Here is a 26,500-nt window from a genome sequence, read left to right as displayed (position 1 = left end):
CACTTCACACCCTGGAAGGACAGCTCATTGCCTGGGATAGCTGTGATGTCATCCCTTTGGGGATCTTTTTCAGATGAAGTAAGAGCAAAGTCCTAGGCCTTGTAGTGACCTCCATCTCGATCAGAACACCGGTGGTATGATCCTGGGCCGGTGGGTTTTCAAATGCTCCTAACAGTTTCGCTGTCTGTCCATCTGAGCGTAGTGCTCAGTCAATATGCTGAAAATACGGTGTTCCAGCTGAGTGGTGTAACGAGGCAGAGCTGAAAAGTCCCTGTGGATGGGAAGAGGAGATGCGCTATCCTCAGGAAGGAAAGAGAGCCCAGGATGATGATAGTAACAATGCAGCTGGGCCTGCAAGTCAACACCAGCCCTGGATTTAGCGAAGAACTTTGGCAGTTTTTGAAGTGCTTGGGATTTTGCCCTGGATCTAGGGTCTCCAGAGTGGTTGTTGTCAGGATTTGCTAGGTGGGGTAGGGCCACGGCTGCTGATGCCAATAGTCTAGGAGAGGGGAAGTGAAACCTACTGAGACTCGGGGATGAAACAAATTTGTATTAATTAAAAGCAAATGCTGTATGTTGGCTAATGGGTTCCAAAGCAGATGTTTGTCAAAATAGCCAAGAGATGGGTCATCCGAAAGCAGAAGTTATAAATGATAGCTACATTTCTAGTTATTTCATGTTTTCTCATGTCAGAACCAGGTGTCAGTCAGTGTTGGAAGTACCATATATTGAAACATCGCATGTTGTTACACTGTAGGGAGCTACGTGCCATCGCTTCTGTGTATCTGACCCATAAAACCAAACCCCCGTGCACTTAGAAACCTGTGCGCAGCATCACAAGTACAGCTCGCAGCCAGCTGAATAGACATTTACGGTAAGGGAATGGTTTTGCAGGCAGAGGCTGGCACCTTTGCTCCACCTATGACCAACTGGCTCTCTTCAATTCTATACTCAGGTGGACGCATCCTCACGAATGGCACGGGCGCCTCTGCACATCTCCATCCCTGGCTGGAGGCAGCACAAAGGACTAGAGGCAGTTCGCTCTGTTCAGTCCCAGGATGCAGCAGAAGGGGATGAAGAAAGAGACACGTAATCCTGTCCGTGATCCAGTTTTTCCAGGTAAGATTTCTGCTTCTATGTTGGCACCTAAATTTGGAATGTCTTACTCCTATAATGTGCTTTAATAATTTAACTGTGGTCTTCGGACTGGGTAAGTCTGCACTGTTCACTCTGCAGATGAAACAGCAGATCCTGGGAGGCTCTTCCTATCACCAGGGCTGCAGAAACATAAATACGTGTAGGGCCAAATTAACTGCTGGCACAAGTACACATAATGCACAGTCTTCAGAAAGATATACCTGCTTGCTCTTGAAATGAACATGGCCTGCTTATTTCCTCTTGGACCACTATATATAATATCCTCACGGAAACATACTCTGACCATGTTCTAGTATTTATATACGGTGTGGTACATGCTGTATAAATACCTATGGGTTCAATTGCCAGCACATAAATCAGCACAGTTAAACAAAGATACAGATTTACACTCCCTGCAATTCTGACTTTATAAATGGGTCAGTATGAGCCTGCTCCCAGCCTGGCACTTCATATGCAAATACCAGTCATTTCTTTAGGCAGTAGATGGTACGAATGGAAGTGTGGGCATCTAAATCTTCATACCAGGACTTCTGCATTCCACAGTCAGCTAGCCAGTGTGTGGATGAATATAAAGAAAACGACATAAAGCTAGACTAATAGTCAAACTTCATTTTCCAGGTGAAGTGAAATGCAATTTTTTCCCCCAAACTTTAAATATTTAAAGATGCTTCAGATTTAAAGAATACTGCTGTTTGTTTGTACTTAAATTTGCTTACAAACAGTGTAGTAAGGAAACATTTTTTTGAAAGGAAGAAATTTTGTTCATCTTGGGATGTATCCATGTGACTGTCTTCATGTGCGTGTGGATGTTTAGGTATGTGTTTTGTGTATGCTAGAGCAAAAAAATGTATATTTAGAATTAATTTGTGTAAGTACATGTGCATGTAAAGACACCCTGTTATATACACACATTTTGTCACATATATATGTGCATATATAATAATGTTTGTATACACAAACACACACAAATTTTGTACAGAAAATTAAGCATATGCCCATCTCACCCTAAACGGTGCATCCCTCCAAGGAACGTCAAACCTATCTGTGTCAACAAACAGACCTCTCCAACCCAGGGAGATACTAATACAGATACGCAGGGAAAAACAGAAAGCTCTATACCTGTAAGGGCAGTTACCTGTTTAAACACCACATCTGCCCCTCTTCCAGTTACTCCCTCCCACTGCAGTCTCTGTCCCTCCCAGACAACACTCCCTAGCCAGGATCCTGTGATCTTTGCCCTCTTTTCCTTCAAATTAAATTTCAACTTTTTTTCAAATCTCTGGTAGAGTGACAAGCCGGTGCCAGAACTGTCTTTTAATACACAAAAGCATAAATAATGCCATCCATCAGAGCTGTCACTCAGAAAGATAGATTGCTACTTGTCCAGACACTGGAATGACACAAAAGTGAAAGTTAGAAACTGTCTCTTTTCTTTGCTCTCTTTCTTTTTCTTCTTCTTCTCCCTCTCTCTCTCTTTTTTTATTTGCCGGACTGCTTGATTCTGATTAATGGTGCTGTCAGGGAGGGATTCCGCTTGCCCGGATAATGAGTCAGGAATGTATTCCCTGTCACAAACACAGCAGATGTCAGGGGCAGAAGGGCCCGGGAATGCCAGAAACAATATACAGTTTCTTCCTAGTCCCCTGACAGGCCAATATGCTGCACAAGGTCTAATTTATGTAGACAAAATGCAGGCAAGGGGCTGTAGCAGCAAAGAAACTGTGCTGGGAAGTCTGAACTACAATGCAGCAGGGGAGAGAGCTGAAGGGAGGTAATGAACGCTAGCAGTGGGACTCAATAGCACTGCATCAAATGGCCTTAACAAGAATGGCCCAGGACCACTTTGACTCCATTAAAGTGCACTTTACATCATTACAGAGAGAAATCAAACAGGGCAGAGGGCTTCTGTTTCCTTTAATGGCTCGATTAGGTTATTCACTCATCGGGGTTTGCAGCTGTCATAGTAATGCAGCAACTGCCAGGAGAGGTACAATAGCACTCGTGGCAGTGTGGGGCCCGCGCCCCCTCTCACAGCGGAATGCATTCACTGGTCCTGCAAATTCCCCACGTGTACGCGACGACTGTGGCAAAGGCAGAATTAGAGGGATTTGCCAGTCCTGCTAAAAGAATTTCAAAGCGATTTGTGTTGAGATGCCTTCACTTTTAGGGGTGGCCACCTGGAAGCACTGGAAAGGGGCCAGGTCCGTGCTGAAAGCTGAGCACCTGCCTTTGGCTATCCGGGGCCCTGGCTTGGCACGCCAGCAAGAGGAGCCCACGTTGGCTGCGCAGGATGCTGACCTTCCCCGTGCTGGAGAGAAACCCCTAGCTTTCCAGCTATAAAACGCTGATGTCATAAAAGTAACTCACATATTGGGAAAAGAAATTAGCATTTTGAAGTGCATGCAACTGCACTGGTCTGCTGCACTTTCTGATCAGCACTCGGGGGCAATTTGGCTTCCCAGCGCTTGTTCAGCACTCGGTGTAATGAGGTCCTGGTCCAGGAGGAGTAACGCTCAGGGCTGCAGGGTGGTGTGCTTCCACCCCACGGTTACCGGCCTTCCTTACCTACATGCCATGACTAGGGAAAACGTTAGTTACAAGAGAATCATAGCTTGGGAAATGAAAAAGAGGTGATTCAAAGTCCCCTGATGTTCACCAAAGTTTCTGTATTTACATCAAAGAGTCATGAAGAAAACTCCCAAGCACTTGGGGAAAACCCCTTGAAGATGTCACGTTATCTGTCTAGCGACTGCTTAATTAAATCATGTTATACTGCAAAATTTGGAGTGAAAAAAAGACTTTGAAACTGGTTGTGCCAGAGGCAGTTTTCTAAGGCTGTGGCTAGCAGCAAATTTCAGAGCTGCCTTTGGCTTGTGAGTCCTTTGCGATAGGGGCCTTGTCTTGTTCCACCCTGGGCTGTTGGCACAGGGGAGCCCTGGTCTGGGGAAGAGCTTCCTCCCACAGCAATAATACTCTAATAGCTGTTACCACAACAGAACTAGTCACTTAAAAGGGATTAATTCCTGTCTGGGATAAGTGTACTCATCTCCTCCCTAAATCTGGTTCGAGACCTTTTTTCTGAGATCAGGCTTTCCAGTCCTAAAAAGATAACCTTAAGGTATTCTCATCTTATCTCGCCTTTTGAGTGTTTAGTCGTAGGCCTAACACAGCCATTTCACTGTCTGTCTTTAACCATGGTAAAAACAGTAATAAAAGGAAGAGTATGTGAGCTGTTTTTCTGCAAGAGTCTGCTCTGGCTTTTATTTCCCTGCTTCTTCACTTAATCTGAACCCTGACTTGTGAAAGGTCCCGGTGATTCCTTCGTGAGGAACTGAGAGCTGAGCTCTGGCATGATTTTGGCACTGAACGGTGAAGGACCTTGAGGTTGTAGGATCTGCAGTGATAGGAAGAGGGTGCATGCATCCGAAGAGGTAAAAATCAAGAATGACATCCAGATGAAAATAGAGATTGGGTTCTGCCACCCACAGTCACAGGAGCAGGCAGGAGCTGCTTGGAATGGGGAAGTGTGGTCAGGATGCTGGGACTCGCAGATTTCACGGCCAGATTGAATAGGATTAAATGGTGGTCCTGAGTTTTCCCCAGACGCTGTGCGGTACCCCAAAGCCTCGTGTGTGCAGCACGTATTTCTGAGCAGTAAATCCAGGCAGCTTGTCTGAAAGTGGCGCTGTTCTGGAGCAGCCTGTTTACACCGGTCAGGGAGCTGTGCTAGCAGGGTCAGGTTTGGCAGACCCACGCTCTGAAGGCATGATGCTATTTTTAGTCAGATCAGTGTAAATCCAGCCACGGGGCCATATTTGATTTCATCTGCAGCAGCAGCAGCAGTCCAAAGCAGCTCCGCTGCAAACACCAGCCTGTCTGTTCAGCAGCACAGCGTGGCAAACTGTGAGCCTCGGGGACGGGGGTGGCTGCAGAGCTGTCCTGCTGCTGGTTGCTGGTGCAGCAGCTTGGCTTTACGGGGGTAAAAAGGGCATGCTCAGGCCCCCTCCACTGAAACCCAGCTAGTGACTTTGTCTAGGTGAAATCTCGTTTACTTCTGAGCCTCACAAAACCAAAGAAGTTGTCTCTGAATATGCTTCTGAAGTGACATTTCCTGAAAATGTCTGGAGTCCTCGTCCTCTTGGATCCAGCAGTCAAGTCCATTCTCTCTACCTACAAATGAAGTCTTTCTGATCAGAGTAATGCAACGAAAAAGAAAGGTTGCTTCCCAAGTCACTTGGCAGCCTTGTCCACAACACTGGGGGCACTAACTTGCATTGAAAAGACATTTCTTTCTAATTGAGTTATGTGGTTTTTTGTTTTTGTTTTTGTGTTTGTTTTTTTAAAACTTTCTCCTAAAGCTCAACGTGTTTTTTATTTAAAATAACTTTATCTGCTTAGAATGTCCCTAATCAGAACCAGCACCTAACAGCCTGAAAATAAAGGAAATAAAATTAAAGATTGAAATTGTGTTGGTTTTACAAGCCTGAGGCCTCGTGAGGCTTGCTTCAGGAGAGGGGAGGGGAGGTAGGGCTCATTTTTCTTGGTTTTGCTTGTATTACACTGATCAAAGAAGCATATTAAGTAAGCACAAGTGTGGATTTAGAAATTTAGCACATTAAGACAGCTGTGATTGACATCAGATCGCAAGAGTCAGTGCTTGAAGGGAGTGCAGAGCACAGAGATGGGGACAGGGCAGGTTCTCAGGTGTTGGCAGAGGGAGCTGAGCAGGACAGGGCACAGAGACTGAGCAAAACGGGCTTCTGTGGTGCTGCAGGTTGGGTATGGAGCAAGACTGTGAAAACTGTGAAAATTTGCTCTCTCTCCCTCTTGCTCTGTAATTTAAAGAGGGAGCTGGGTCTTGGCCCTGCTGGGGAAACCAGGCTGAGCTCCTGGCACCTTCTTCACACGATGATCCTTGGCTGTAATGGAAATCCTATGGAAGCAGTTATGACGTGGACATTAATAACAATACACGGAGTGCTCCACAGGCTGAGCACGGTTATGTATTACCAGGGGTGCTGAGACAAATGAGCACTGGTTAACAGCACAGCCTTGACTGTATGCTCTTGCATATTCTGTGTTGTTGCGGAGGGAACGTGCATGTGGTGGAAGAAGTAGAGCTGAGGTTGTTACAGCATTTATCTTTTTATGCCTTCCATTGGGATGGAGCTGTGCTGTCCCTCAGACCAGAGCTGGCAATGATGCCTTTGAGAGGGAGGCAGCGGCACAGGCAAAGCCATGCCTGTTTGCAGCAGCATCTGTGCAAAGTGACTCCGTGAGACTGAGGCCAGTGAAAGGGGATGCAAGGCTTCAGGAAGTCATGCTGGAGCACATGTAGGCAGCTGAAGTCTCGCAGTCCACAAAAGGCTGCTGTACTGCACCACGGCTGCCCTCTGTGCCTGGGTGGAGAGCCAGAGCGCGCTGCTGGGAATGGGGGACTGCTGGGGTGGCGGTGGGAGTGGGGCAGGTGCCCTCCCGGGACACCCTCCAACCTCTCCATCCCCCCGCGATTCAGCGTTAGCAAGCAGCAGCTGAGCGTTCGGTCGCGTAAGCTGTCACCTGCTGAACTTTGCAGAAGTTGCAGCCCCAAACATTTACGCTTATCGGAGTCAGCCCAGCGTTTCGTGTAACCTGAGTCCTCGAAGGACCAGGTCAAAACCTGGTCAGCGTTAAGGCATCTCCCTGACTTCCCGTCCCCACAGCCCCGTGAGAGGGGATTAGATTTCAAACGCGCCGTGTGTCATCTTTACAAGACATAATACAAACAAGTGACACCCCAGGACCAGGCGTCTGCATCGGGGGCAAGAGGAGGGGAGAAAGGCACATCTGATCAAAGATGCCCCCAGCCGCTTCACCGAGGCACGTCCCTCAGGAAGGAGGCTGAAAAGACCAATTTTCACAGATCTCAGCACCAGGAAATAGGCATTTCATCATGAGTTGAGTCATGGAAAGGAGCATTCGGCCAGGCTGCTGCTGCTAAGGCAGAGACAAATGTAATTTATTACCCCGAGGCCTGCTGAGGCTTGGGGAACTGAGGAGGAACATGCAGCATTAAGGAGGCCTGGCCCCCTAGGAGGCTTTTTGGAGAGTGACTAATCGAGATGGGGTATTCTCATCCATCTGAGCACATCCAGTCCTTTCACAGATTTGTGTCATAAAATAAACAGCACGTAGGTACTGGGAGAAGGCGCGGCATTGCCATTAAAGTCCTGACCTGAAATTCAGGACACCTGGGTTCACTCACAACTCTTGTAGGTGGCTTATACCATTCGGTGGGTCATTTAATCTTTTCCTCCATCAATTCCCCATCTGCAAGAGCTGATGACAGTGCACCCAGGTGCTAGGAAATAACACGTTCCTGTAGGCATCCTCCCAGCGAGGGGGCAGGAGGCGGCGGGGAGCTGTAGGGGATGCTCCTGGGCCCTCTCACGCCAGCTGGGGACACAACAGAGTCCGATCGCTCCCTGTTACCTGCAGCTGCTGCATCCACAGCACTTTTAGTGTAGGCACAGATGATCCAGGGGTGACGCTGCAGATATTTCATAGCACTAAAAGCCCCCCACGGGGATTTTTCACTGCAGGTCTCTGCTGCTCGTAGAGGTGAGGGCATGACCCACCCTGCCCCAGCCTCCCCTGCAGAGGGGCCTGGTTTCAGCCAGGGCGCGTTTGGCCGAAGGCCTCGGGTGACTGATAAAAGAGTTGGGCTTGAGCGAGGGCAGCTGCCGTGACCCGAGGGTGAGATGAAGCTGTGTCATCTACTGTGTCTCAGCTCCTGCGTCTGTGGCAGCTTTCCTGGGGGCTCTCTGCATGTTCTGATGTTTCATCCTGCAGCCTGGTGTGTGTTTTGGGTAAACAGAGCGGTGAGTTTATGCTAAGGGATGACTGTGATATTGCGGGAGTGATTTCACATCGCTGTTTAAGCGATTTCACATCGCTTCTTTAAGCCAGCGCTGTAGCTGAGTCTCCCACACTTTCACTGCAGGGGAGGAGTCATCAATATTTCTGAAATGTGTTAAGAATTTTCAGGTGAGTGGGGGCCTTTTACAGCAACGCAAGGTAACGTGTCTCGTTTTTTCATGTGAGTGGTGATTAACTGATAGTACGAAATGCTGAAGCCCACTACTTCCCATATGTGCAAGCGTGTGTGTGTGTGTAGCAAGGCCAGGCAAATGACTAATGCAAACCTGAAGAGAGACAGCAGAGCATATTGTAAAGATCAACCCTATTTCAGCTTATGTTCGAATCGGAAATGCCAGAGATTGTTTCATAGTCTTCTGCAATGTTCATTATAAAAGTCCCCAGATGGCAGATGGCTATTAGCTCACTGTGACCTATATAAATGTCAAACGTAAAGCTATTGCCCCAGTGAAAATCTCAAAATAAATAACAACAGGAGGGATGCTGTTCTGCTGCCACCAGGATTTATGGATTATGAATTCATGCTAATTCATCCTAAAGCCAGCAAGAGAATGAATCTTGTCCTTTTGGAGGGATTCACTTAACACCTGTTTGCAGATGAATTCAAGTCCCACGTGCCTGATTCTTCACCGATGTCTTCCCTGTGTCCCCTTCCAGTCGTCAGCAGCTTCCCGCAGAGGGCCGGCGGGTTCCTGGGAAGAGCAGGGGATGTGCAGGGTGGTATCGATTAACGTGAGACAGCGCCAGCGTCACTCACTGCGGACAGCGGCGGCTTTCTTTTGTTTGCCAAAATCGTGTAACAACAACACGAACAATGATCTCGGATTGTTTTCTTTGCCCTTATTGATCACCGTGTCACCTGTCAGTCCGAAAAGGTGTGATTTCTCCCTAGGTTTTCAGGAAGCAGTTGGTAACAAAGGCCAATCTGTGCTTGTAAGCACGGGCTGCTTGCGTACATCGCTTTGCTTGGAGGAGGAAGGGGGCTTGGTTTGCTCCCTTGTTCTGTTATTGTGGCCTCACAGCTAATCAAAATAATGCATAGCACGAGCAATTGCAATTTCTGTAGGAAAACTTTCCCAGTCCTTCTCACTAAAATCAGCAAAGAGCGTGGTGGAACAGATGCACTTTGTAGAAAGCCCAGAAAATTAGCTGTTCAGTCTCCCTCTGGTCTCGTTTGCATCATCATCCATCTGCGGTAGCTGTGTCACCAGAACCGCTCCGAAAGGGACAGGAGCCGCCCCGGGCCGTGCTGCAGCGGCAGGATGGGTCGGTTGGGGGGCCCGAGGCTGCTGAAGGCAGGGCGCTACCCTGGGCACCCCCAGTGCCTCGAGCAGCCCCCGGGAACTGAAGCAGCGTGGCAGCAGCTCGGCTGTACGGCAGCACCCCGTGCAACCCAGAGGCTCCGAAGTACGCTTAGGGCTTGTCGGTGTGGGGAGCCGTGAGGAGTAACTAATTGTATGAGGTTACAAACAGAAGTTCAAGGCTATTAAACCCCCATGTGGCTGCTCTGCCTCAGAATAACACGTCTGTAGCTTGCTGCAGTTTCATCTAACCACAGGGCTTTGATGTATGCTCATTAGCTTCATACCTTGGCTCCGTTTGTCTCAACTTTTCGCGATGTACCCTGTAGACAAGACCTTTGAAAGGAAAAGAATTGCATCCACGAGTTTCAAGGAATTTGCCCTAAACGGCCATTTTAGGATGATAGGCTAGATCGCTCAGCAATCGCCATTTAACATGTTCATTTATATTTGTTTTTACGGTGTTCAGATGATATCAGGGACACATAGTGTTCAGCAGTGAGCAAACAGAAGAAAGTTGTAGGGGGGAAAAAGTAAAATAAACAAACTGCAACTGGAAAGACTTGCTTTTTCCCCTCAAAAACAGTTTTCAAAAAAACAAGTAATTGCTGTTAAAATTCTTTAAGTTTCACCAACACAAGTTACGTGTTTTTTTTGTTGTTGTTGTTGTTGTTTTTTTTAATATATTGCTTGGTGAAAACATAAATGAGCTGATTTTAGAAATATTTAATCCCCATAAAAGACATTTTGGTAAACAAAAATACACATGAATATTTTATTAATGTTTTTGGTAAAGATGTGAATAGGTAGTGACATCATGCCGTGAATGAAGCAGCTTATTAAAAAATTAAGAGGAAAGTAGGAATGTGGGTTAATTTTATCAATGCAGAAACAACTTCAACCGTATTTTTCTCACAAACACAAGATTTCATTTTTGAGCTGTCGCAATAATAAACATTCCCAAAAAGCATAAACTTGCTTTCATTTCTTAGCACGCTGATTTATACGTTGGCTGAAAGCTTGCAGGTCTCTGCAGCTGAGAATCTCTTTTTAAAAATAAACCCTGTGTCATACCCAGAGGTGCACTGCTGTTCCCTGGTGATAGCAGAATTGAGAAATGAGGTGTGTGTCGTGTACGGGGCATATGCTGCGTGTGAGGAAACACTGGTTAGACTGCTACAACATCCTCCAAAAGCCAAGTCAGGCCTTGGAGCACTGTGTAGTAAATCCAGGGCTCAAACCTATCCTGTAGTTAATGACCAGAGCTCTAAAAAATGTGTATTAAGCATGACATTAAAGTGCCAGTGCTAAATACTTCACATACTAAGTGCAGTCCTGCCTGACATAAATTAGGAGCAATTAAACGTTACAGAAAATAGAACTACGTGGTAGTTGTGACCAGTCTGCAGCGGCGTTAACGTGTAGCCAAAAGGAATGGTCTGATTTATGGTGTTGGTTAGTCAAAAGTTAGGACTGGAAGTGGCTGTATTTGCTGTTCTTATCCTCTGGCCCTGCAGGGCACGCCGCCGTGCTCGGAGCTGCATCGCCTCCTGCAGCAGTGCCTGGGTTAGCTGGGCTTGCAGGAGGAAACGCTCCCTGGATGTGGCTGTCAGTGACAAATGCTGTCATTTTTGTGGTAATCCCAGAAACTTAATCCTGGTGACTTTTTGCTGCTTTAACCCGCCTCTTCCAAGTGGCCGCTCCATAGAGCAGAGGGCCCTGTTACTTGGGTCTAAAATGAGATTTCTCTGCAGCCCATGAAGCTGTTCGTTTGCGTGAAGTGACAGCCCAGCCTAGCACCGGAAAAAGTTCCGAAGATGGTAAAATATCATAAATACATTTTAATTTTATAGTGGGCTGCATCTTTTCTGTGAAAAACACAGTGAGGAAGCATGCAGGTCCACTTCCCGTTTGATCCATTCCCGCTGTTCCACAGCGTTAGATCAACGGGCTACTGAAATTGCACTTGAAAATTAATTTCCCGCAAAGCTTTTGCCAACAGCTGACAGGTGACAGATTGCTGCATTGCTTGTGTATGTATTGTTTGTGCCCTAATGTGAAATGGAGGTCTTTGAACAATGTCTTTTTGTTTTGCTTTTCTTTTATTAAAGCTGCAATTCCACTATGACAAAAATTACAGCCACTGGCTAGCGCCACGCAGAGGCATGTGAGCTCATGGTGAGCCCCCAACTCCAGAATCAGCAGAGCTGTGCCCAAGTTAATTAACTGGGCAGGGAGGGCTAATAAGCTCAGGATCCTCAGCATGCATCTGTAGCCCTCTTGGATGGAGGCGAGGATCTCTGCCTGGCGTTGCGGAGCGACACGTGGAGCAGCTTGTGGCTCATTGCTGAGAGCGAAGTTAGTTCTGGAAGAAAGGACAAAGGGATTCAGTTCAATCCTCTTCTTATGTCGTACTGAACTTTTATGTCAGGAAGGAGAAAAAAAAAAAAAACGAAAAAAAAAACCAGGAAAAACAATAGCTTCAGTAGGGAACAAAGTCCTTATTTTGTGTTCATGGGGTTTCGACCCTGGAGGTTCATTTGCTGTGCTGCCACTGCTGGGACTCAGGAGACAGCCCAAGGGATGCAGAACTGGTGGGAACGGTGGCAGAATGAGGCCTGTTGTTATGCCAGGCCTGCAGAGAGAGGAAAAGACAGCTTGGCTGAAAGCAGATCTTTTCTCGGAGGCCCAGCTCCAGCTGCCCATGGAAGCCAAGTAAATCTGTGCAAGATGACGGTATTTGAGGAATTGCCATTGCAGAAGATGAGGGCGCGAGGGTGGAACACCAGCATCCCTTGTTCTGTTGCAGCACAGCAGGGGTAGAGTTAACATGACCTAGAAGCAGAAACAAAGAAGGCTTTCCTTTTTCATTCTTTGGCATGCATGTTTCTTGCTTCTCTGAGTATTTGCATGACCATAAATTCAGAGCTCTGGAGGATATTTTCAGCCAAAGACTACATGTGCAGGATACCATAATGTAAACTGCATATGTTGTGAGAAGTTGTTAAATGGAACCAGCAGATGATAATGTGCCCAGCATTGCTGCTAACATCCCTTGATTTCCTCCCACCATAGGCAAAACAAGACCTCTTCCCAATCAATTCTAACTTTCTGACAGGCCTATAAATTAACATAAAGAAGAGAATGTTTTTTGGCTACCAGACCTCCACTGGAGACCCAGGAGCTGGCCCCCGTTCCCGAGAGTGGCTCTGGTTCGGAGGGAGCGCAGGCGCGTGCAGCACACTCGGGCTTCGTTTGCCATTCCCCATTTCTGCGCTCTGCCTCGCAGACAACGACACGTGTTGGAAAAAGTCTGGCACAGCCCGGTACATCTGCCACCTTTCCCGGTCTCTTTCCCAGTCCTTTTCCAGTGCAAATGGCTGTTCCCCCTTTCTGTGTGGATTTAGGGACAAAGGGAGCTGCAGTGTTTCCTCCTGGCTTGAGGACGTGCAGCTGTTAAAGGTGCGTGGTGAATACCGCAGGCCTGTTCCGAGGAACTCGCCATCAGCTTCAAGAGTCAGGACTGAATGGACAGAAAACTGACAATTCTCTTTGTCAAAATACCTGGAAGTCCTGTGTTTGCTTTTGTTGTTGTTTTGTTTGTTTGAAAGTCTACATTTGTAGACAAAGATTGCAACGAGAATGTCTTAGGAAGCAGTAACGCAATACCTTAGCACTCTGGCTGCTACCTTTTGGTGTAGAACCAGCAAAAGGCTCCTGTAAGAGGGAAAACCATCTTCAGCAGGTCCTCCTGCTATCAGTGCTGATTCTCAACCTGAAAAAAACACGGGTTTTCTCTCTGGTAGTCCTTAGCCCAAATATTGGTGTTGAGTTTACCTTCCCTCTGGTTTGTAGCCTGGGACAATATTCACTTTGCCTTTCCGTCTAAATGAACTCTAACACTCAGCTCTAGAGTGTTGATGAAATTCGCTGCTGGACAATGATTGCAGAGGTAACTGATTATTTCCTTCCTCAGCCCTTAGCCAGGAAGTTTGTTTCTCTGCACAAGCATCAAAGGGAGATTGCATACTTTTCTAAATAATGTTAATATCTAGGAGTGTAACACTAAACACTAATCAAACACGCATTGAATGAATGCTAAAACATACATTTCAGGGTTTGCATTTGTTTATAAGTTTAAGTGGCCAGGAAGAGATGGCTATGTGGGTTGTGTGATTCTCTCCTTGTGGAGTTGCTTTTGTGTCTTGAACATCCTGCTCTGAAGTTTCTTGAATTCTTTTGCTGAGGCATTTGATGCAGGTCACTGTCAAAGGCAGGATATGAGGCCAGATGATGCACATGACCCATCCTGGAAATGCTTTTCATTTCTCTATTTTAGAGAGGAGCTAATTTTTAAAAGTGTTTATAAGTGCAAATTACAAGAATGCATTATTGTTTTGAAGTTCAGCTGCTGGGAATCTCTCTACCCATTTTTTACTTGCCAAGTCTCTTGCCAAATTGAGAATTTTTCCTTGCAAGATTCCAGGGCATTGCAAGCACCTCATGCAGCACAGGCTGGAGGAAAAAGCTCTGCTTGAGGTGTCTGAGATGTCACTAACTGTTGCTGAGGAAAGACAGAACCCTCAACTCAAGACTAGCAAAGTAAAGCAGACGTGGTATTTGACTTTCCGTGTAGTTTCAACATGCATTCAGTTTGCCTTGATGTTAATTTTGTTTCATTTCCTTTGCCATTTCTGGCTTTAAAACTTGATCTTTATACTTATTATTTTGTTATCGTTTGTCACAAAAGCTTCTGAATTACTCTTTAATTGGGTCAAATGTTGTCTGGGGAGCTGAAAGAATTTCCAGTCCCAATCATTGCAAGACAAATGCATCAAATCACTGGTGTTGGGAATGCTCCTGCTGTGATTTGTATCTGTGCAATCACAAGAGTTCAGAGTCAAGCCAAGGTGATAAATCAGCAATGTACTTTATATTGGGGACCTAAAACGTAGCTTGTGCAATACCTGTCTGCAGGGCAGTGGTGCGCACAGCGCACAAGCCCCTTCTGCAAAGGCTTAAAAAGGATTGCCTGGTACTTCTCTTTCCCGCAGTGGGTTAGTAAAGCCCTGTAGGGAATTAATACCCAAGCTCGTTCTTATGCACACGAGTTGGGTGATGTTGTGACCGTTATAAGGAGAGTTCCTTGCCCAGATCTGTGAGGTTTTACTTGGGGGCTGCTGTTGGGGATTGGGTGGTACTGGCACTGGGAGCAACTACGTAGCTGTAGCGGCATTTTAGGGAGTCTGCTCTTCTCTGTGCTGTTTTCTGGGGTTAATGCAGTTCTTCTCAAGAGAAGTATGGAAAGCTTGCACTCTGGCTTAGAGAAAAGTGGAACTGATGCTTTTGAGGACAGAAAGAGTTACCAATCTGCAGAGTATAAGGGTCTGGAGCGACCAGAGATGATATAATCTATGCTGAACGTCCTAACTGTTTTAATAGTTCAGAACCTGAGGCCTCCCATTGAACAGAAGGGTCAGATCCTCGGTTTTGGAAATAAAGTGCCAGGAGGCTGCTTGTGAGCCCACTGCCTGCAGAGTTTGGATGCTCTTGGATGCAGGCATGGGAGGATAAAGAAACCAGTTCTGGAGTTGCAGGGAAAAAGGAAAAAACAAAAACAAACAAACGAAAAAATTGTATATCATAGAAATGTCTACAAACCTATGGAGCTAACCCGAGAAAATTTAAACCAAAAAGACGACAACAAAAAATCACTTTTGTATGCATGCTCTGCATCGTAGTAGCCCCTTTTGCAGGAAAGCACAAAACTTTGGAGAACAGCTATCCTTTTAAGGAGAGGATTAATTAAGAGGGGTTTTTCTATTACATCCTGCTGATTTTCCCGTAACAGCAGGTGTTGAACAGGCTGATGGGAAACAAACGTGCTCGATCCCCCTGAAATCAGAGCCTTTACTTGATAAGGATGGGAAGGAAGAGTTCACAGAAATGCAGCGTGATTTAGATCCTGTCCTTTCCCGAGGGAAGTAAAGTGCTGGTTTCTGGGCAAGCGAGCATCGGGGCTCTCGTGGGGTGAGAAATCCTCCTGCTTTCTTCCTTCCTCCTGGAGCAGGCCCTTTTCATTCCACACTGCCAGGGCCCTGTGATTGAAATTTGAAAGCATGTAGCTGTTAATCTGGGAGTGATTAAAGAGCCTCATTTCTTGGAAGAGTCAGTACTCATCATCTGCCGTGCTGAATGAGCCTCTAACATCCCCTGATCCCATTATATTGTGATTAATTGTGCCAGTTTAAGTCAATAATTCATTTGTTAAAAATAGGCCTGCAAAGTATCATTTGTCTCAGGGGAGATATCAGAATTAAAAAAAAAAAATTTCATTTGATACTTCTCATTAAATTAGTGTTGGGAGTTCTATTGAAGGGTTCTGTTCATGAAACATTTATTGCAGGCTTATTTGATAAGAAGTTGTATTTGTCTAAAATTATGTCTGCTAACAGATGTAACGGCCTGCATTTTCCCATTGTTAATGGAAGTATGAAGAGTCCAAATACGTGTGTGACTGTGGAGAGAAGTCTGTGATGACAACAAGGGAGATTTCTGAAAATGTGTTTTACAAAACAGGCAGAAATAATGTCCTCATCTTTCACTACGGAGTGGGGTCCTCTTCTCCCCACTTACTCCTCAGTGTGACAGCGCGGTAATGGGAGGTTATGTGCCTGCAATGAAAGATGGATGTGCCCCAAAGTCTCATATGTGTAAATGGTTATAAATGTTGCATTCATATTCATCGAGCCATTAAAAATGTTTCAGCTGTAAACGGTTCTAAAAGGAATATATAGGGAATAGTAGCTAGTCTGCTAATGATAATGGCCATAACTGACAAAGACACATGCTTAATATCTTCGTCTCTCCAGTCAGTCATACTTCGCATCGCAGTAATATTCCTGGAGACGGGGGGAAGGATGTATCGATTACGGGAGCTCACCAAAGCTGCTCGAAACGTCCCTTTCGGAGGCAGCCGAGGTGGCTAATGGGGTGTGCGGTCTCTGATTGCGAGGTCACCGATTTAAATCCTGGCCAGGTCACTAAGAGCCAAAATTCTTGCTATCTAATGGGTGCTCAGTGGCCTGCACGGCTGAAGCCGGAGGTGCTTCCAGTGGCTCTGACCTGTCCTCGCCTTGCTTACCAGAACCTGCTGAGCAGAGCAGGGCTCTCCCTCGCTCCACAGGCACCAGAGGAGGCGCGCGGAGGCTGGAGAAATGGTCCTGCTTCGTCCTTCAAGGGCTGCAGCAAAGCCCCCTCCTGGTGCGGCTGCCGAGATCCAGGCTCTGAACCTGCCAGCGCTGCCCTTGGCACGGGGCAGCTCTGCGCTCGTTCCCTGCGCTCCGTGCCTCGAAGCAAGATCCAATCCCTACATCAGGGAGATAATTTTAGTACGGGCTTGATATCCCTGTAGGAGTTTCTTACAGCGTCTCGAGTGCCGCTGGTGCCCAGGCACTGCAGCTGAGAGAGCTGCTGGCCTCTTCAGAGACCCTGGACAAAATAAAACCCTTTGGGGTCACTCACCCAGCTAGTTGTTGGATTGGGCTGGGATTAGTGACACATGCATAGTTTTCTTTCTCTTCCCCTTTCTTCTTGCCATCTTTCTTGATATGCTAGCTTACCAGTGATTTATATATTTTAAAAAAAAAAAGTCACAGTTACTCAGCTCCAACCACAAGCTCTCATTAATCATCGCCCAGAGCACCACGAGCTCTGTTGGGAAAGCTCTCGGGGGCGCATCCCCATGGACAGCAGGCTCAGGTGCGCGCCTCTCGCTCACCCGGTCTCTGTTGCAACGTGCTAGGTCTCACAAAAGTGGTCCCTGTTACTCCTTCTGGGGTTCAACCACAGCATGAACAGTGTAATGCAAAGCAGAGCCTTTTTTGTCCTATGGTGAAAGTTGCTAGTGAGCAGCACGCTGTTTCTGGCCAGGTTACAGTGCAACATGGCACGTTTAAAATATTTTCATGGATTCTATGAGGCCGGCAGATCTTGGCCCATGGTTTGTTTCAAGTAATGAAATGAAAGATGAGTATGTGCGAGAGAAGAAGGCACCGGAGAAAACAAGGAAACACTGCAGTGTTTGAGGAAATGTGCATGTTGAGCTGAAGCTGGGCTTGGAAACCCAAAGAAGTCCAATGCCAAGGTTTGTTCCAAAATATATACCAAAAAAAACACCCCACCAAACCTCTACAAACCACACGTCTCTTTGCAAAACTAGGCTCTGTGCTTTTTGCTTGTGTCTTTGAGATATTTTATAGCTCTTGCATCAGGTTACCTGGTGATCTGCCCATCAGCCGTGCTGCACAGTGTACAATCCTTCCATTGTTTGCAAGCCTTCTTGTTTGACAGCAAATTCTATTAATGTGATGTGCTTGGCCAAAAATGTGTCACCGCTGCAGAAGGGTGAGCGAAAAGCGCCTTTGAAGTCTGAGTGACAAGTTTCATATGTCTGCATGGGGTAGAGGGAATATGAGCCGGAGCAGCAATCAGCGGGGAGGGAGGGGGAGCAGGGATGCTGATTATCTAACAGCTGTAGGTGCAGGCTCTGCTCCGGGGTTTTTGTGTTTGGGGATGCTGCTTGGTGCTTTTTGGCAGAAGGATATCTACGCAGCCCCATTTCTAAAATAATAGTGGGTCTACACCCTTAGCATTTTAATGCACTCACACTACTTGATGGTGTCCACAGCGAAACAGGATGGATTTTGTTTATGCTCAGCACAGTTCGGCTCGGTGAAGTCAATGCAGCTCAATCGAGGACAATTTCTGTTTGGGGAAGCTGCAAGTAAGTCTCTCTGTAAAAACATTGCAGGCTGTATCTGTCTCACTGACAGATGTCTCAAGGAAGGTAGGGGTGTGCTGTCATTTTCTTACACCTTGGCAACGTTTTGTGTAGCTTCTCCTGTCAATAAAATCTAATTTGAATTGACCTGAATTGACAGATATCTATTGACTTGAACAAGAGATGGATCCAGTCAATAAGCTCTCATGCCTCGTGGCATAAGCCAGTTACTAACTCGGGGAAGGTTAGAAGGAAATATCCATGATGTGTTGATTATTCCATAAAATTGTCCACTAGGAGGATTTATGGACGTTTGGCTGCTCACAAATACAACGTACAGGACTGTAGGGACCATTAACCTGTTCTAATCCAACAGTTCTGAGGTTCTGCAGCTCTGAGTCTCTTTACAAAAAGCGTAGTAGAAAGATTGAGGATTGGTGGTGGTTAAAAGCATGGAAAGAAGAAGAATTTTATTGTTGAATCTTAATCTGGATACTAGAGCCTGAGGCACGCTTTCCCCATTCACCTGTCATGCTTATAGGATCCTCTATCTGCCTTACCAAGAGCAATCTCAGAGTGCTTCTCGTCTTTTTTGTTCAGGATACGCAAGCTTTAGCTTCTTTCTAATGGCGAGTCCATACATGGTGTTTCTGTGTCTTCGTGGGGGGGCTCTGTCCGTTAGCTCTGAGGATGGAGCGTTGCTGCAGTGGTTTGAGATTATTTCTGTTTGTTTCAAGCAAAGCAATAGCAGTGCTAATACAACACTTCCATCTTATTGGCCTTAATAACCTTGTAATTTAGCTAATGAATATCCTTCACAGCCCGATTTGATGAATAAGCATTATTATAACGGGGAGCGACCACGACACAAGAAGGTTTGATCAGTTCCCAGAAGCAACGCTCAGAACTGCAGCTCAGCGCCAGAAGTGCTCTCACCTTCCCTGGCTTTAGGAACAAAGCACAGCTGGGGTTTTATCATGCTAAAAAGCCACTTTCTGGGTTAATTCTTCATATTAACATGGCCATAAGCTAAACAGTATCAAAAATCCAAAGAACCTTTAGGGCCATGCTGTAAGAGAAGCCCCCAGCTTGCAGGGAGTGCAGGACGCTGCCTGCTGTCGCCTCAGGTGTGGAAGGGAAGGACCGGGTACCTGCTGTGTGAGCAGTCGGTTTCCAAAGTTCCCAGGCATTATGCTTACAAAACGATCACAAAGGCTAATGCTGCGGCTTCACATCAGCACGGGATTGCTCTGAAATGAAAGCCATTCAAAAGGGCCCCTGGTTGTGATCATACCTCCCCACTGTCAATCAGAAATCACTCTGCCAGGGCCACAGAATTAAGTTGGTATGAAAATAGCCTAAAGGGAAAACGAGACCTCAGGAGGTTACAGACTAAAATCCGGGCCTATCCTAGGCCTGTGTTTTGCTGAACACCTTTCTCTGAGGGCTTTAGTGAAACGGAAGGCACACAGTGGGATTTGCTGGCGCTCCGCGCTAACAGGGAGCAGAGAATTTCGTGGGAGGCAGAGCTGCAGAGCCAGACCTTCCCCAGGGTCTCGGAGCACCGTGTGCCCGTCAGGTGCTGGGCTTTGCTGAAGGCCGACCTGTGGCTTAAGGACTGGTGCAACTCTTCTCCTTGACTTTGTGTTCTGCACGCTTTGAGATCTAGTCCTGTGGTGTGTGGGAAGGGAAGCGGCCCCGTGTTGGTTTTACTGTTGTTTTCTCATTCTAAATTGAAAGAGAAGGGGGAAAGGTCACAGTTTTAATTCCTCAGCCCTTTATGTAAATAGTTTGCTTGGTTTTTCCTTTCGGTAACAGGGAAGGTTTGTCCCAGCTGGGCCAGGAATAAAACGGCGTCACAGCTCGCTGCAATGCCACGGGCGGCCGGCGTAACATCCCAGCACAGCCAGGCACACCCTGCCCTGGCTTTGAGGTTGTCACTGCACTCATCCGAGTCAGAAAGCTTGTGCTGGTTGAAGAATAATTAATAGCCAAGGTTTGTGACCCCTTGCGTTTGGCACCCTGAAGTTAGAGGAGGAGCAGGCTGCTTGGTTTCAGCAGGTAGCGGCTGTGAAATACGCTGCGGTCCCCCCCGTGTGCTGCGTTTGCTCTTTGTAAGGGTTTTTAGGGCTGTTTGAGAGTCCTGCATTGGCCCCTCGGGGCTTGGGAGTTTGGCCACTTGAGAAGAAGTCTTCAGCAGAAGAAACAGGCTTCAGCTGAGGTCGTTATCAAACTTATTTCATATATATATATATCTCATGAAGCTCCCTGATCAAAAGAGTACCTCAGACTGCATGCCAAGCCCTCGGAAGGAGGCCTATGGGTGTGCGAACCGGAGAAGAAACGGTCTTCAGCGACTGCACTGAGCTCAGAGAGAACGTAGGTGAGAATCAAAATCTGCCAGGCTGGTCAAAAAGCTGTTTTTTGATGACATTTTATGAACGCTTGTATGCAAGGGGCTGGGATAACCTCACCCATTCCCCACAGACATCAGTTAGGAACAGCTCCTGCTTGCAGCCGTGGGTTGGATTTGCGCTGCTGTGCTAGAGGTCAGAAGCTGTCATTGCTATCCCTTTAAGTCATCCCCGTCCCTCTGTTCCCAGCCGTGGTGAGGCTGCCTGTCAGCAGGGAGCATAAAACAGATTGTGACACAGGGCAGTGATTTTTTTAACAATCCTATTATGAAAGACAGAGTGCTCCCATTTCCTTTGCAGCTTTTATCAAGACTTAAATTGCTGCCAAGGGAGAGGAAAAGGAAAAAAAAAAAAAAAGCCAACACAAACTCACTGCTTTTATTTTATTTTTAATTTTTTTAAGAAAAGATTTTGCTTAGTTACTAAATTCCTCCCTAAGTCCCCTCCAAGCTGAGATCCAACAGTATCCCTATTAAATTATATAGAGCGAGTCCAGTCCTTGGCTGTCAGCGGGACCCATCAGTCCTAATTTATCGCCCCAGGAAACACAGTACAATTATGGTAATAAATAATAATAGGATTCAGTACATGACAACATGAATGATGGAGCCTCTCAGAACTCATTTACATTGCTTTGTGTTGCAATCACCGTGCTTCTAATGTAATGCCAAGCAAATGAGCCTTTTTGAATATTGTGCAATCTATTGCAAGTCAACTGGCACAAAACTCACTCAATAAATCATGTTCAAACACATGCCTCTAATGACAGGTAAATCAACAATGAAGTAATTGCATTTAATGTATTGAAATACTGGACAAAAACAGTGACCTCAAAGTGACTTTTTGTAGAAGGTTTGATATAGTTGCAATGGCAAATGGGTCTTTTTTTATCAGGCGCTTCTTGCTCAGATGCACACGTGAGAAGTAATGATACTATTTCCCTCGCACACCTTGATTTACTGGCTGCTCGCTATAGCTCCCCCAGGCCTGATGCTGCGGGGAGTTGGCCGGTGCAACCATTGCGTTGCAGGGCTGGGGACTGAATCCTGGGCTCGGTTACATCCTCTCTGAGGATCGATACACTTAATAATCGGTGACGCACCAGATTCTCTGCTGCTGCAGAGCAGTGTGACTCCATCGAAGGCAATTCAGCGCTACCGATTTATCGTGGTGGGGTTCAGGTCTGTCGCTTCCAATTGACTTTGTTCCGAGTTTCCCCAATTTCCGTGTTCCATTTGTTTCAACAGAAAAGGAAAAAGAAGGGTTGGACTACAGAGCAGAGGCTTCTGGAGCACCTCCCGTCAGCCCCTCGGGTGGTTTCTTGTGTTTTGTTTGTTTGTTTTTCTCCTGGGTGGCTGGAGAGAAGGGGAATAGGGGCATTCAAGCTCTGCTTAAACCAGAAGCTTATTTTTGTTTTGGTGGCAAGGACAGCATTAGACTTGCAGTTCTGATTGTTGATGGGATGTTTCAGGAGAGAATGTAGCTCTGATTGCCCAATGCCTCGTGCAGTCATTAACAGCTCTGCAGAATTTACCTTGTTGGGACCATTTGCTGTTGTGCCACAGGGAGAGAAATGTGGGAACATTTTCTGCTTCTTCGCAGGGGTGTTGCTGGCTGTAGGGATCGTGTCAAGGATGATTCAGGCTCCCAGAATATTCTGTACGTGCAACTAGAAATGCTCTGATGAAATAAAGTTGTCTCAGAAGAGACAGAAAAGCCTCAGTGCTCTTGCAGAGGTGCTTCTACATGTGCTGCCATTCCCACGCCGCGCCGCCTGCTCACATCCCAGCGGCTGACCTGGCGGGTTGCAACAGATCCTGAACTTCGACATGCTTGGCTCATCAGCAGCCGTCCCCGGACAAGCTGAGGGGCCAGATGGCCAGGCTAGACTACGGGTGACTATTGTGCAAGGAACGGAGCCAGCAGTATGAAAAGCAGTGGTCTTGGCAAAACGGTTCTTCGATTGTTGTCCCATAAAAACAAGGTATCACAACAGAGGAATGTTTTAAGATTATATTTGAAGGCTAACGAAGAAACGACTTTACAGATTTTGGCTCTGACTTTCTTCCCTTACCCTTCCCTTGCAAGGGAATTTGGCAAGTGTCAAAGGTCTCCTTGGATTCTTCAGGCAGTGGAAAGGCTTTACATATCCCCAGGCTTGACTGTCTCTGCTGATAGCTCCCATATGATATAAACTGATTAGCAAAATGTCTAGAGTAGGACAAAAGAACTATTAGCTAAGAAAAAAGAAAAGAACAAGGAATTTCTCCAATTTTAGAAAATTGTTACCAGTTGTACTTACCATCCAGTTTGTTCCTCTGCAGTAGGAATGTCAGGATGCAATCAGCCAGTCTTTCTAGGCATGAGTCCTCCAGGACTTCAGTTCTGAATACTTCCAGTGTTGATCTTGAGGTGTTTTTCTGTTTGTTTGGTGGTGGTGGTTTTGATGTGTGTTTTTTTTTTTCTTCACTGTTGTTATGATGGTTTCATACCATGTCTAGAAGCACGGCAGGTATTTAGCATCAAGGCTTTCCGCAGCCACGGTTTGCTGCCATGAGCTGTAAACCCGTCACAGCCTGGGAGTCTGGTGCAGTGGTTATTATTTTGGTTGGGGTTTTCTTAGATTGGGCTATGGTCTTGGAACCCGAGCTAAAGTTGTAGTGCAAACTTTTATAAGTGTGGACCTAATTTTCTTGCCTTTTTTAAGGATTACCATTGGAAAAAAAATGTGCTTTTTAGATACAGTAGTGTGACTGTCAGGCTGGGTAAAGCAGGCAGCTGCAGACCAGATCTGGACCTCTGCAGTAACAGAGGTTCTCAGGTTGGCTCCTGGTTTTGGTCCAAGCTTGTGCCTAGTGCTTTGTGAAACTGGGTTCTTCTCTGAACAGCTATACTCCCCTAAACGGGACGGTGAGTGCATGCGTGCACACATCTGCGCCGTTACACGTCTGCGCACACATGCACGCAGCAGCTGGGTAACGGCACGCGGGTCCTGCAGTGTTTACTTGCACAGAAAGATTCGCCTTCCCCACTCTCCCCCTCCCGCTGTCTTCCCCAAGCCCCCCAGTGTGAATTAATGTCAGCAGTTTGGCGGCAGGAAATAGACTCACTCCCCTTGTCATTTTATTACGCAGCTCCCAAGAGCCAATAATCAGGCTCTGGCTGTGAAAAGGCCCCGGCTTAGGCAGCTTGATTAATGACTGGGGGTCACTGCGCACCACCTTTCCCACTGGATCTCTGAAGCACACATACAGCCCAGCTGGAAATGAACAAGAGTCTGAAAGTGAGGAATAAAGAGCCTGAACAATCAGGAACCGAAAACAGCCGCAGCCAAGACAAAAGGGAGGAAATGCTGCTTTTGCAGGAGTCCTTCATCCAAGAGCTGTTTTTTTTTCCCCTGCAGTGAACTCAGTGGAGTTGCTGCATTAACTGCTCTGGAGACAGAGAAGGGTGCAGCCTGCAGGGATTTGGGAAAATTTTGATTTTGGCGTTTGAGAAATGTAAACGCTCCTTTTCTTCTGCTGTCCCTCTACCACCCGTTCTGCTCATGCCCTCCTGATAAGCAGGACCGCGTGTGGCCAGCAGGCTGAAACAAAGTCCTGTGCTTATGAAACACCGGGAGAGAGGGAGAATTAAGATGGGAAATGAAACCCCAACGGGAGTGAGTACTGTGAGCTGTTGTCATCTGCAGGCTCCAAGAGCCTGCAGCCTTCCCTGGCTCCTGGGCAAAGGACAAGAGGGCTTGGGATCGCGCCCAACTTCCCAGGAGCAGGGAGGAATTCCTCCTGCAGCACCTCTTCTTCCCAGGTCCCGCTGCCCCTTCTTCCTTCATCCTCTTACTGCGATTTCACCAGTTGCTCCTCTTCACATGCACACTAGAATATTTTTCACTGAGATTTAACTTAGTTCATCTCAACTTTTGTTTGCTTCAGTGACTTACCAGTGGCTCAGCTCACAGTGATGGTGTTGCTTGCACCGCATTTAAGGCTTTGCAAAAGAGAGATGAAATGTTGCTGTTGCCCTACTTTGCAGAACGAGGAGCTGTAGTGGAAGTGGGAGAAATCAGTCCAATAACACTCAAGAAACTGGCAATAAAGAAGGCATGTCAGTCACTTGTAAGAACAGAGGGAGATTTTGGATTTAATTCACCTCAAATTTCAGTTGATTCTGCACAAGTGAGTAGTGATTTTTTGATTCACTGCAGACAAGAAAAAAATGCTGATTTTGCTGGCTGAGTCAGCTCTAGGAATCTCATTTTGGTGTTGCAAGTTGTTTTTTTTTTTCATTTTTTTTTCCTAAAATAAATAACAAAAACATCAGAAGAAAAGGTAAAATTTTGCCCTTGACTGAACTCCTGATCTTTAGGGAGGCAGAGAAATTTTCTTCTAATTTGTATGTAATTTCCCACTGTGATAGGCAGTTCTATGTAAAATAAGCTGGGTTTGAGATGGAATCGTGGAAAAAAGGAAAAGGAACTGATGCAGTTACAAAGTTTCCAAGACTTTATGGACTTGAAAATGTAATTCTATGAGGTCACCTTGTTCGCACTCACTCTCCTACCCCAAACGCCCACCGTTCCCAGCACTCTGCTGCCGTGCTTTGTCCAGACAGTTTTAAATGACTTGAGCAATGTGGTGTGCAGTGCTTCTCTAGAGAGGGTATTTTGCGCTCTAAAAGAGCTCACAAGTAGGAAAGATTTCCTGGTAATCAGTCTAAATTTTCCTTTCCTTGCTTTCATCCCATTGCTCATTTTCTATAACCTACTGGCTCGTTTCTCCTCGGTGAAATGGCCCTGGAAACCTACTTCCAGCATCTCGGTTTCCCGTTTCCATGCCAGTTACCCATCCCTGTCTCTCCCCATTGCTCACCATCTCCCATTTTCCACGTGCCCTTGATGTTATCCAGCTGGCACCAAAGGCACCCCGGTGTCCAAAGCCTGCGCCTGCGGAGCAGGGAGGTCAGCGTCGGAACTCACCGGAGCTTCAAAGAACCCCAGTCAAGATCCAGCAAACTCAATACCCAAGGAAATTAGGTTGCTAGGATCCCGACATTGTTTATTATGCTCTCAACTTTAATTAGCTGTAAGTAACATCATGTCAGTGTTCTGCCACAAATGTTAAAGCTGTCAAGGCAATTTTACTGAGTCTGGCAGCTTAAATCAGAAACAAGAAAGTCAACATGTCAATAATGGATCTAGACATGATGGATATATTAAAGGGGAAACCTAAAAGTTCTGGACTTCATTACACTGACTTCGGCTCTGAGAATGTGTGCCAGAGAAATCTGTACCTCATTGGAAAAGCCCCTCAGAGATATTGTTCTCAATTATGGGGCACTTCTCCTCACCTCTGTGCAGTTGGTTTTTGCAGCAGATACCTTACAAAATAAATCAAGGGAAAGAGCAGGGGGTGGAAATAACCCATTCAGGTTCCGTTTCTACAAATATCTCTGTGGAGCTGGAGAGGGTACGGTGGATCTATGGATGGGACTGTTGCCAGTGTGAGAAGCGTGGCTCCGTGGTGAGATGTGCGGGCAGGAGGTGGGAAGCAGAAGCTGGGTGAGCTTCTAACAGGGTCTGACGGGGCCTGCCTGCTCCCCGGCTGGAGGCGGCACCGGGGGGACGAGCATGCTGCCAGCCGAGGGCTGCGTGGGCAAGGTCAGGAGACAGCGGCTGGCGAAACCAGGCCGTGTCTGGGCCGGGATGGCGGCAGTGACACGATGCTTGCAAAGAACTGAGCTTGTATTTTTTGGGGGGGTTTATTTTGGCCATGGAATTTAAAAACTTGACCTGTGGATGAGCCCACTGCGCATTCAAAGAGGGGAGATGTTGGCCCTGACGCAGAAAGGCCCTTCCACCCGTTCTGAGATGGAAGAAGGGCTTCGAGGTGAGGCGAGGCCCACCTGAATACACTCTCTTAGCGTGAGCG

The 26,500-nt window shown here is 46.7% G+C and overlaps 1 protein-coding gene across 1 annotated transcript in view; it reads left to right on the top strand.

Annotated features, from left to right (window-relative positions):
* The window catches only part of KCNU1 (potassium calcium-activated channel subfamily U member 1), a 196,132-nt gene that overhangs the window by 72,872 nt on the left and 96,760 nt on the right, over positions 1 to 26,500 (top strand). Inside the window, exon 29 of the mRNA XM_066983415.1 lies at positions 956 to 1,119. The gene's annotated coding sequence lies outside the window, so the exon portion shown is untranslated. The remainder of the gene's footprint in view (positions 1 to 955; positions 1,120 to 26,500) is intronic.

The sequence above is a fragment of the Anser cygnoides genome, chromosome 26, assembly GCF_040182565.1.
Source record: "Anser cygnoides isolate HZ-2024a breed goose chromosome 26, Taihu_goose_T2T_genome, whole genome shotgun sequence".
NCBI classification, from domain to species: domain Eukaryota; kingdom Metazoa; phylum Chordata; class Aves; order Anseriformes; family Anatidae; genus Anser; species Anser cygnoides.
This window is presented reverse-complemented; position numbering and strand designations above follow the sequence as displayed.